General features: G+C 32.7%; 1 long non-coding RNA gene across 1 annotated transcript; it reads left to right on the top strand.

The window, feature by feature from the left end:
• Positions 1-7,381: 7,381 nt before the first annotated feature.
• Positions 7,382-8,483, top strand: LOC147657069 (uncharacterized). The gene is made up of 3 exons (XR_015293185.1): positions 7,382-7,874; positions 8,033-8,214; positions 8,369-8,483. It is a non-coding gene; the product is annotated as an uncharacterized LOC147657069 (long non-coding RNA).
• Positions 8,484-10,895: the final 2,412 nt, after the last annotated feature.

Below are 10,895 nucleotides of genomic sequence, written 5' to 3'. Positions count from 1 at the left end.
GCTTTAACGATTCAAAAGAATTGTGCCACGAATTTTCATCAGGACAATTTTCATTGTTGCATTTCTGGTATTAAATATACATTGTGAAAGTCGATATAAATCATTGTAAAATATAGATTCAAATAAATATCAATGAAAGTTTAATATTTTTAATGTATTTCACTCGTAATTTATACTTCACTTCATCTTCCATATTTCGAGATCAAAAACATTCGTTTGATTAATATACACGAAAAATAATGATGTATCGATTCTCGCAATATCATCTATAAGAAGTTCTTTATATGCTAATTAACACTATAATAAACAATCATTACTTCCACGAACGAATAATGCATACATTGCTTCAACATTCTTTTTTTTATACATTATTATTTTATTTCCTTCCATTCATTCTCAATTTTAAAATTATAATACTAATTAATTGATTATTAGTCTTGTTAACAATTGCAATTATCACAGACATCTAACACGCGTATAATTCATGTTTCCACTCTTTTTTTCGCTATTATATTACTTTTTCTCTCTTTCTTTTTCCTTCCTCGTCCTTTCTCCCCCCATTTAATTTTTAAATTTACCAGAAATTATATTCATTCATCATTTTCCCACACATCGAACAGTGAAAGCAGTTGATCGGAAGAAGGGGAAATAAGATCGGATAACGGTACGCGATAAACAGCCGTGCTAGACCTGACAGAGACATAATTGAAGGTAATTCTTTTTTTTTCTTTTTTTTTTCTTTCGCTGCACTGAGATTGCAAGTATAGTGGAGCGCCACTCAACGATTAATCAGCCGCATGACTTGCCGATTTCGATTTTAATTAGAACGCTTCCATGGCGTTCCATAAATGCATGCTCGCCATTTTTTCTTTTTTCCTTTTTTTCGTTCGTAGTTGTTCGTTTTCAACGCGATAATCAAATTCTGATAAATTCCAAAATGTAGTCTCCGAGGGGAGAAATTATGTGAAGTGTTACGTGTACACCATCAATCTCGTTCCCTTTCGTTTTTTTTTTTTTTTTTTTTTCACCGAGTCCCGCTCGACACACCCAAATACTTTTATCGTGCATACGTTAGATTGCTCGATACAAATTTTTTAACTGAAATATCCATTAGACGATTTTTTTCTTTTTCTATGACTATTGGAGTTTCTTGTCTTTTGAAAAGTAAAGGGAAATTTTTTTTAATCGTATTTCTCGAAAGAATCGAAACGTAAGCGAATATCTAGGATATTATATCGCGAAAGTAAATAATACTTGTTGAAAATTTTTTATTAATGATATAAGTTTAAGGAATAGGTAAATAGAAATGAATATTTTAGTTATGAACAGTGTTTCGTATTTTTCAAAATACAATTTTATGTTTGAATGATGATGGAAATATTTTATCAAAATAATAATTAAGAAAATTTGTTTTTATGATGTTGATTAAATACAGAAGTCTATTGTACATTAAATATATCTTCGCTATTTCGTTGAAACAAATTTAAGAAAATAATACATCGAATGATAATTCTTTAAATATGTACTTTTAATATTATTACAATACAATATATTGAATAAGTTTGAACGTTTTATTGAAAACTTTCTCCCTAATTATAACTTATGTGTAATTATTGTATTATTACTTTATCTCAACTCGTACAATTTATCGAAAATCTATCTGTATTTATACATATCGTTAAAATCATCATTTCGAACAACTTTTTTCCACAAATGTAACCAAAGATGAAAAATTATTAGATTCATAAGATTACAAATTCTCTATCTATTTTCGAATGCTCATTGCATTTCAATTAATAAACACAAGATAAATATTTCGTTTATCCATCGAATCCAAACATTAGAATACCAGTACAATTCAATTTATATTCCCAAACATTCCAATATATTTATTCAACCTATTTCAATTAATAAACACAAGATAAGTATTTCACTCATCTATTGAATCCAAGCACTAATAAACTACTACTACTATTAATCCACAATTCAACCATTATATTCCTAATGAAAATATTCCGATAAACACAAGATAAATATTTCATTTATCCATCGAATCCAAACAGTAGAATATCAGTAATTAATTCACAATTTAATCGTTATATTCCCAATGAAAATATCCCAATAAACACAAGATAAATATTTCATTTATCCATCGAATCCATAGAATACCAGTAAACTAGTACTATTATTAATCCACAATTCAACTGCGTTACAAACAAAACAGTTCATATCCCTAATGGAAATATCGCAAACATCCCAAAATATTTATTCAACCTCGATTTTCGAATTTTCCCCGCTGTTGAAAAAGCTGTCGAAAGGGCTGGAAGGGAACGGGACAAAATCGAGGCGAGGCACCAGGTAGATTTCATCATCGTTTCCTTCCGGCCGCGATCGCGGCGCAACGAGGTTACGCAGTGTATTGCTGGCGTGTAAAGGTGGAACGTTCCAACGTCTTGAGATGCGCATACATTACGGACACGCGATCCCTCGCAGCAGAGGGAGCCCCCGCTGCTGAAAATTACAATTTAAATGGCCGCCGTCCGTTCCCTCCGTGCGCGCTTATCTCCTTGTTTTCATCTAAACATCTCATTTTTATGCGCCATTCAAATTCCGCGTCCCTTCTTTTCGAACGGGGCCCTCGGTCACGCGATACCACGCGTCGTTGTCACTTTGCGAAACTTTTTGCTGCTCCGCCTTTTCTCCGCCGATGCATTCGAGAGAACGCGGTCACGAACCGGGGAGAAAGAGTTCTTTTTCCAACGGAGAAATTGGAAGAAAGTAGTTTTATTTGTTAAACTTTCCCCCCTTCCTTTCTTTTTTCCTTCGTTAATCGATTAATTAATCAATGATTTCGCGGAATTCGTCGATTAATGTTTACGTATAATTTTACAATTTTTTTACCATTGCGAGAAACGTTGTTCGTTATTCTGATAAATAATTCTAATAAATTTTCCTCGTTAATTAATTAATTTTACAATTTTTCGCAAAATGCAAAAGAATTTTTTACCATCGCGACTTGTTGAAACGGGTAAAATTTCGTTATTTAAATTTGTATGAGAGGATTTTGTCGATAAGAAACGTTATTGGTTATTTTAATAAATTGTATATATTCGGCCGATAGTTTGATTAAAAGTATCCTAGGAACGTAAGATTTTTGCAACGAAATTTCGAAGATTTTCATATTCGTCATCGTGGTGCATCATCGTCTAGTTTTAATTCTCTAAGAATTGAATCGTTCAATAACAATTTCTTTTCCCCGTAAATTGAAAAACAAATATACTGTATAAACCCGTGATAGCAACTTTACTCAAAGCATGGCTAAAGACACTAGTAAATGTGGGCAAACGATTGTCTGTAAACAGTCTACATACATTGTCCGTGAACAATCGGACGATGACGCCAAACATTGTATATAGACCATGTACAAACAATGGACCAAGGAGAGCCCATTGGAGAAAGACCAATATGCATAAAAGCAAGTAAAAGCTTTTATTAATGACATTTTAAGCAAATATACATAAAGAATGAAGTATTTATTAGAAATAATATTTGCTGAATTTTCTGGTCAATATTTAAAATACTCATAACACGTAATATTTATTAAAAAAAAAAATTAATAATAATAAATTTTAATGCAATCTCTTAAGTTTGTCTCCTCAGCTGTATTCATTCATACGGAATGAATCTACGATTTTTTCCCTACTATTTTAATCTAGTATAAAATCTAAATATACTCATATTTACTATCATTACTAGTACATCATTATTATTTTACTTGTATTTAATTTAATAAACAAAAGCCGTTTATCCATTCTCATTGCTTTTATTCTAATCCTTTCGAAATTTTTTAAAAATTTTCGAACCGCACAATCTTGGGTCGATTTATTTATCAACGAAATTTCGATTTCGAAATCCTATACGCGAGGAATACGTTTTTACGTACCCTTTATCCTTCGCTTTCGAAAAGCGATCGAAATTCATCCACGTCGAATACTAATTTTTCAGATTATAATTACGCTCGACACACAGTCATCAGTACTTGTGCACGCGTGTAACACGTTATTGACGCGGAATCACACGTTGCCGCGTTCTAAAACGTTATCAAATTGTTGCTTTATAAGTTAATACCGCCGATAACCGATAACCCGATAGATACGTCGATTAGAGATAGTTGGCAATAATTAATAAACGAAGCTTATCGATATCGCCGGCAATAAAATCCGAGGGAGAGGAGGAGGAGGAGGAGGAGGGGGAGGGAGTGGAAACACGGTTATCCTCCTGTCCCCCCTCCCCTTTCCCATTTCACATTCTGATCAATTGATACGCGAAGTTATGTCTCACGGCCGAAGCGTACCTTCTATTATCATGCGCCGCATTAATAGCCCACATTCGTCTTTTCACCTCGAACCCGTCCTCACCTCTTGAAGCCAGCTTGAAAGGAATTCTTTATGGGACGCCAAAGTGTTTCTCTCTCTCTCTCTCTCTCCCTCTCTCTCGCTCTCTTCTTTTTTCTCCTTTTTCTTTTTTCTTTTTCTTCGTCGAGACCGCTTTAACGACCGGTGCAGTGATTTTCTGTTTGATCGCGTTGAAATTAATGCTGTTGACTGGAGGTCTTTTATGAGGAAAAGGGAGGTGGGTGTAACGAGGAGGGGAGTCGGTTATGGATTAAGGAGGAGGTAGCAATTTACAATGGTCCTTCTTTATTATCATCGGTCCCTTATTGCTTATTAGCAATAATTTTGATTCCGTTTCTTTATTCGTGAATAATGTTGGTAAGAGAAACTCTTGCTCCGCTTTTGATCGATAGTTTAACCGTAGGAGGGAAGGTGTTAAGTTCCGTTTCGTTTTGTGATAATTCGATAATGCTATATTTTATTTTAAATCGATTGTTGCATTATCGATGACAATGAAAGAAATTTCGAATTTTGAATAAATTAAACTAATATTTCGATTCTTATTTTTATCATATGTATTTCATTTTCTGGAAATTAAATTCAACATATATTTCATAAATATGAATATTAATGATAACGTAACATTTATATATATATATGTTCAGCCAAAAAATCTATCTATTATGTATCCAACATAGATTGATTACACAGAAACGACACGCTCGCACTATCAATTTTCTTAAATTAATCCTCCATTATAATGGAATAGGCCAACGAGAAACGGCCATGAATTTAGCGGCAACCGACTTAATGAAGGTTTCGATCCGCGCAAGTAAACCGAGGAAATTCGCGCGAAATTTCGTCCTTTTAGTGTTAAACGTCCACGTCAAGTGGACGCTTTCGTCCCCCACTCTCCCTCCCACCCGTGAACGGAACTGTCTATTCGATATCGATGTTTACCAAAGGATTGAGAACGTGGCTCGAAATGGAAGGTACATATCGCGTGTTTAATCGGCAGAAGCTGCTTAGTCGTTCCGTCCCGATGATAGCAATTGAATTAATGTATCCCTTGTATATTTAATCGTAAGTTCTATTAGGTCGTATCTGTGTTCAGTTCGCGATTTCCGAACCCGTGAGTACCCGTTAATAAATATATATATTATATGTCGTTAAATAGATTTTTTCAGCGTACGAATAAACGCGTTTGGATTTAAAGCATTCTTTTCTTATTCGAATTCATATTAAATCGTTTCGTATTAATTCAGCTCGTGAAAGGACAATTAGATGCTGATTAAAATAGCTGATTAAAATTGTTATTATCAGGATTGAAAGTTTCTTCTTCACGTAGACATTTGATCAAAATCAAAATTTGAACGAACTATATATATTTAAAATCGAATAAAAATTGTTACTATTAATTTTGAAAATATATTGTCTTCTTGTCTCATATATGACACGCCTAATACTTTTCGAAATTACAATATTGCTTATAACAATAACACGATAAAAATTACTTTCTAAATTACAATACTTGCTATCTAATTAACTCGGTTACGATTCACTTTCTAATCTCCACTTTCGAAATCGCGGTGCGATTTGTGAACACAGCGAGGCGAAAATTTTATTCTAAAAAAAAAAAAAGATGTTGTTCTTTGATAAATTCGAAATTTTTGCGGGCGAGGCTCGATTTCCTGGCCCTCGTCGAAGGCAACAATTAATCGATACAGCCGGCCCCGATTAATCAAACTCGCCGCGTTTCCTAAATCCATTATTGCCGGTTCAATCAGCCGATTTCCACGGCCCCCCACGAACCGGAACGCGGAAAAGAAAGTGTATACTTCTCGTTTCTCGAACGGTCCCGCGGATATCTATTCCCTGCCAATTACCAGCCGCTCTCACGGTGGGCCTGATTTTCGATAATTTACGCGTGTTTGTCGCGAATTCGACGATCGAACTCGTTTCGGTTTTCTCCAATCAGCGGAATTAATTTCATTCGATAGGGATGCGCGTGTTAAGAATTAACGATCGAATTGTAAATTTTGTTGCTTTTCGAAAATTGGTTCAAATAAAAGTTATTAGACTGAACTAGAAATCATAGTAATGTATACGGTTTAAACTTAATCGAAATTGATACCAAGTGTCTCAAAATTAACTTAACTTTTTACAATTGCAATTATTATTATCTAAATTGTCGATATTTATTACACAATTTAAAATAGAAAGTGTTGAGTGATTCTAAAACACACGCAAATTTAAATTCTCACAATTGGATGAAGCAAAAATAGAGCACAAAATATATAGTTTAAACGCAAACTCGAGCGAATTATTATTAGTTAAATGAAAGTAAATTATTCTTTATCTAAATTATCTAAACGATAATTGTTATTACACAATTTAAAATATAAAGTGTCAAGTTAAGATTCTAAAACACACACAAATTTATAAGCGAATTTAAATTCTTATAATTGGATGGAGCAAAAATAGAGCACAACAGAGATAGAACAATCTTATTCTATTTCCATCTCGCTTTGTCTGACGCAAACTTCAATTGCTTTGACGAATGAAACCTCAACCGATATTTTTCTATATGCCAACTTCTCTTATTTCTTCTTCATCTGAATCCACGAACAGAAATATAATTAACAAGACACGATAAGAAAAATCAAAATGGCCCGATTCCAAGGAGAAGTGAAATCGAGTGATCATCGATGCGAGGAGTGGACATTGCGTTGTTCCGCATAATTAATTTTATACAATTCCGGGCGACGCGACGTTTCGTCGCGACGGCGCGCAACGCCCCGGCGAAACTTGGGCGATTGTTTTGAAACGAAAGTAAATTTAATTTACCGGCTAATTATCGCCCGCGCAAAGTTCCGAATTAAACTTGTAATTGGCTTTCGCTTGATTCGAAGAAATTGCGTGGAGCGACGCCGCACCTGGCCCGCGACTCAGACTTTCCGCCTCTAATCCGCGCGATGTGCACGCGCGTGCGCGCGATACGCGCGCGTGTCGTCCTTTATTTGACACGATCTTGTGGAATTTGGCGAGTTTTAATTGGTAGAACGTGAAATTGTTGTGCAATCTGAAACGATCACGATTATTCCTATATATTTAAATATCAGCCATTCAAAATTTGAGGTTAGGAATAAAGTTACCTCCTATAATTTGTTGTTCGTAATAATCGTAAACGAATGATATGTTATATGAAAAGTGGATCAATTATAACAATTATAGAATATTGTTTAAGTATTTTAATAATTATTTAAAATAGCTTTATTGCAGTTTTTAACCAGTTACTTTTTCAACACCTTAATGTTCAAACTCTGATTTAAATCTGTATTATTGAATTATTGTGTATAATTGAAAAATTATGTTAAAAATAACACGATCTTGTGGAATTTGACGAGTTTTAGCAACAATGAATCCGAAACGATCATGATTATTTGTATATATTTAAGTATCAGCGATTCAAAATTTGAGGTTAGGGATAAAGTTACCTCTTATAATTTGTTCTTCATAATAATCACAAATAATTGTAAATGGCTGATATGTTATATGAAAAGGAGATCAATTATAATATTTGTAGAATAAATGTTGTTTAAGCATTTTAATAATTACTTAAAATAACTTTATTGCAGATTTTCAACACCTTAATACCCAGCTCTTATTTAAATCTGTATCATTGGATTATTGTGTATAATTGAAAAATTATGTTAGAAATGACACGATCTTGTGGAATTTGGCGAGTTTTAGCAACAATGAATCCGAAACGATCACGATTATTCCTATATATTTAAATATCAGCGATTCAAAATTTGAGGTTAGGAATAAAGTTACCTCTTATAATTTGTTCTTCATAATAATCACAAATAATTGTAAATGGCTGATATGTTATACAAAAAGTGGATCAATTATAACAGTTATAAAATATTATTTGAGTATTTTAACAATTACTTAAAATAATTTTATTGCAGATTTTTAACCAGTTACTTTTTCAACACCTTAATGCCCAACTTTTATTTAAATCTGTATTATTGGATTATTGTGTATAATTGAAAAATTATATTAAAAATGAATTTATTGCAACAATTGATTATAGTGTTTTATCTAAATATAGTAAACTATTTTGTTAAGGGATGAATATGTACGTAAATGAGTTTTTCAAATAGAATTATGTAATTTTTAATGTACCTACAATAAAATATCGATGTTTGTAAAATTTATTATATAAAGACAAGAAGAATATTGCAAAATTGTTATATGGTTTATAAGTATATATGTCAATAATTTTATCATCAATTTTATCTTACAATTCTTAAATGATATTGTCAGATTGAGATTTATCGATAATTATGAAAAAAAGATCCACGTGTATTAATCCACGTATCTTCACTTGCAACATTTATTTCGAACAATAAATAATTCTTTGAATACAAATCATGGAAATCTTTTACAATGTCCACAATGCTACAATTCTTAAATTTATATTGATTTTTAAATTTCTAAATAATCATTCACGAATTGTTTAATCTTGAATTTCTCGTCAACTTTAATAAACGGATATGAAATTTGATTATCGGTTAAATGTGGAGGATAGGTTTATTGTTACACGAAGTACATAATACCTATTTTTAGAGGAAGAGCTTCAAATAGCTGCGGTAGAATTGCATGATTCATATCATACGGCGCACTGATTCATACTAAACTGCGTTCTTCTCATATTTTCACAATTTACTATTTCACGATGGCTCGTGTTTCAAAGTGTTAATCCATCTTTATTATATTATATTTCTATTTAAAATAAATTTTTACTCACAAATTAAAAATTTCCTTCGAAAGATTTTTCAAATCTGGACCATCATTGTCTGATATATCTGTTATCGATTTATATTTCACAATTTATCGTAATTAAAAAATTATTGATGTAAAAGTTAATTATATTTTAGCGTTCTCAAACGTTTTTAATTATTAAATGGAGTTGCATATTTTTGTTTTGTAAATTAACTTCACAAACTTTTCTTTTTAGTGTTCGTTTATTATATGAGAAGATAACGTTTATAACTTATAACAATTAATACAAATTCTATTAATATTTGAAAAAAAAAAACGATTACATAGCTTAACTTTTATCAGAAAAAAATAATTGCATTAATAAATAAATAAAAAAAGCTAATCACGTTAAATCGAATAAAACTAATAAAAATTTAAGAACATTCTAAGAAAAATGGTAATAGATTTACGAATAGATTTTCTGTATATTGTCTATGTGCAACGTAATATAATAGAAATAAGTTTGTTATTTTCCACCACATCAACACGAATCTGACCATCATTTTCATCGATCGTGTCATAAAAATTACAACTTCGAACAACTAGCGCGATATAAAAGTAAATTTACTTCTATCGAAAGTTTCCCCCATCCTCTTCTTTTTAACCCTATCCTATAGAGCGGTCAGATCGATAGATAATGGGCTCAAATGTCTGAAAGATTATTACCCGAAGGTACAATCCCCCGCGACCGACGGATCGGTTCTTTTGGTTTTACTCGAGGCATAAGACCGTGCCACCGGCAATCTTCTATCTTCTGGTAATTAACCGCTTCCTTAAACCGAACCGTATCTCCCCTTATCTGTCCCGGCGCATCTACCCCGTCGTGCTGTTACACGTACGCACGAACACGTACACTGGCCCGCCCATGGTTATGACCTGAAAACAAAGAATATATTTTCCCATACACAATTCCACCGCTAGCCTGGAAGATTTGGAATTGGAAGATTTCCAATAATTATGAATTCCTTCTACGAAGGAATTCTTGTAAGGAATGTTAATAAGATTAACGAGTTTCGAAGAGATGTGTTGATAATTTATATTATTCCTATTTATAAGCAAATGTTAATATTATAATTGAAACTGTGAAACCAGTGAACGGATAATTACCGGTATTTTCATTCTTTCTCAAATTGTATATTGAAAAGTAAGTAAAGAAAACAAATATGTCGAGTTTGATTTATCAACGATTGAACAACAAGATTTTTCATATACTATTATAATTGAGGTATTCGAGTGGTTATTATCGAGTACCACGAAGAAATGCATATTTCGTATTCTGTGTGCCGCAGTTCGCGCAATATCTTATTATCTCGATAAACAAATATAGATATAATTTTCTATGGACGTTTACTTACTCATTCCTTTTCCATTATGGCTAACGTACGCTCACTATTGTACTTTATACGCGGACCTTTATCGGTATTGTTTCCCGAGTTATTCATATTTTACGACAGCATTAGTTGAACACATAGAAAACAGATAGGAGCCATACTTCAGCCCCCGTGACACAAGTGGATTTCCATTCCTTCGTGAATAAAACCAGGCACGCTATAGGTGCATTACACTTGACTCGTTATACGTGTGTACACCCCTCTCTCTCTCTCTCTCTCTCTCTCTCTCTCCCTCTCTCTCCCTCCCTCCCCCTCCTCCTTTCTCTCAATAGTTCATTTC

This window comes from Apis florea, unplaced genomic scaffold (assembly GCF_048593485.1).
Source record: "Apis florea isolate Af1SG1 unplaced genomic scaffold, ASM4859348v1 contig_3326_pilon, whole genome shotgun sequence".
Classification (NCBI taxonomy): Eukaryota; Metazoa; Arthropoda; class Insecta; order Hymenoptera; family Apidae; genus Apis; species Apis florea.
The sequence above is the reverse complement of the archived record's forward strand: the minus strand, read 5'-3'. Positions and strand labels throughout refer to the sequence as shown.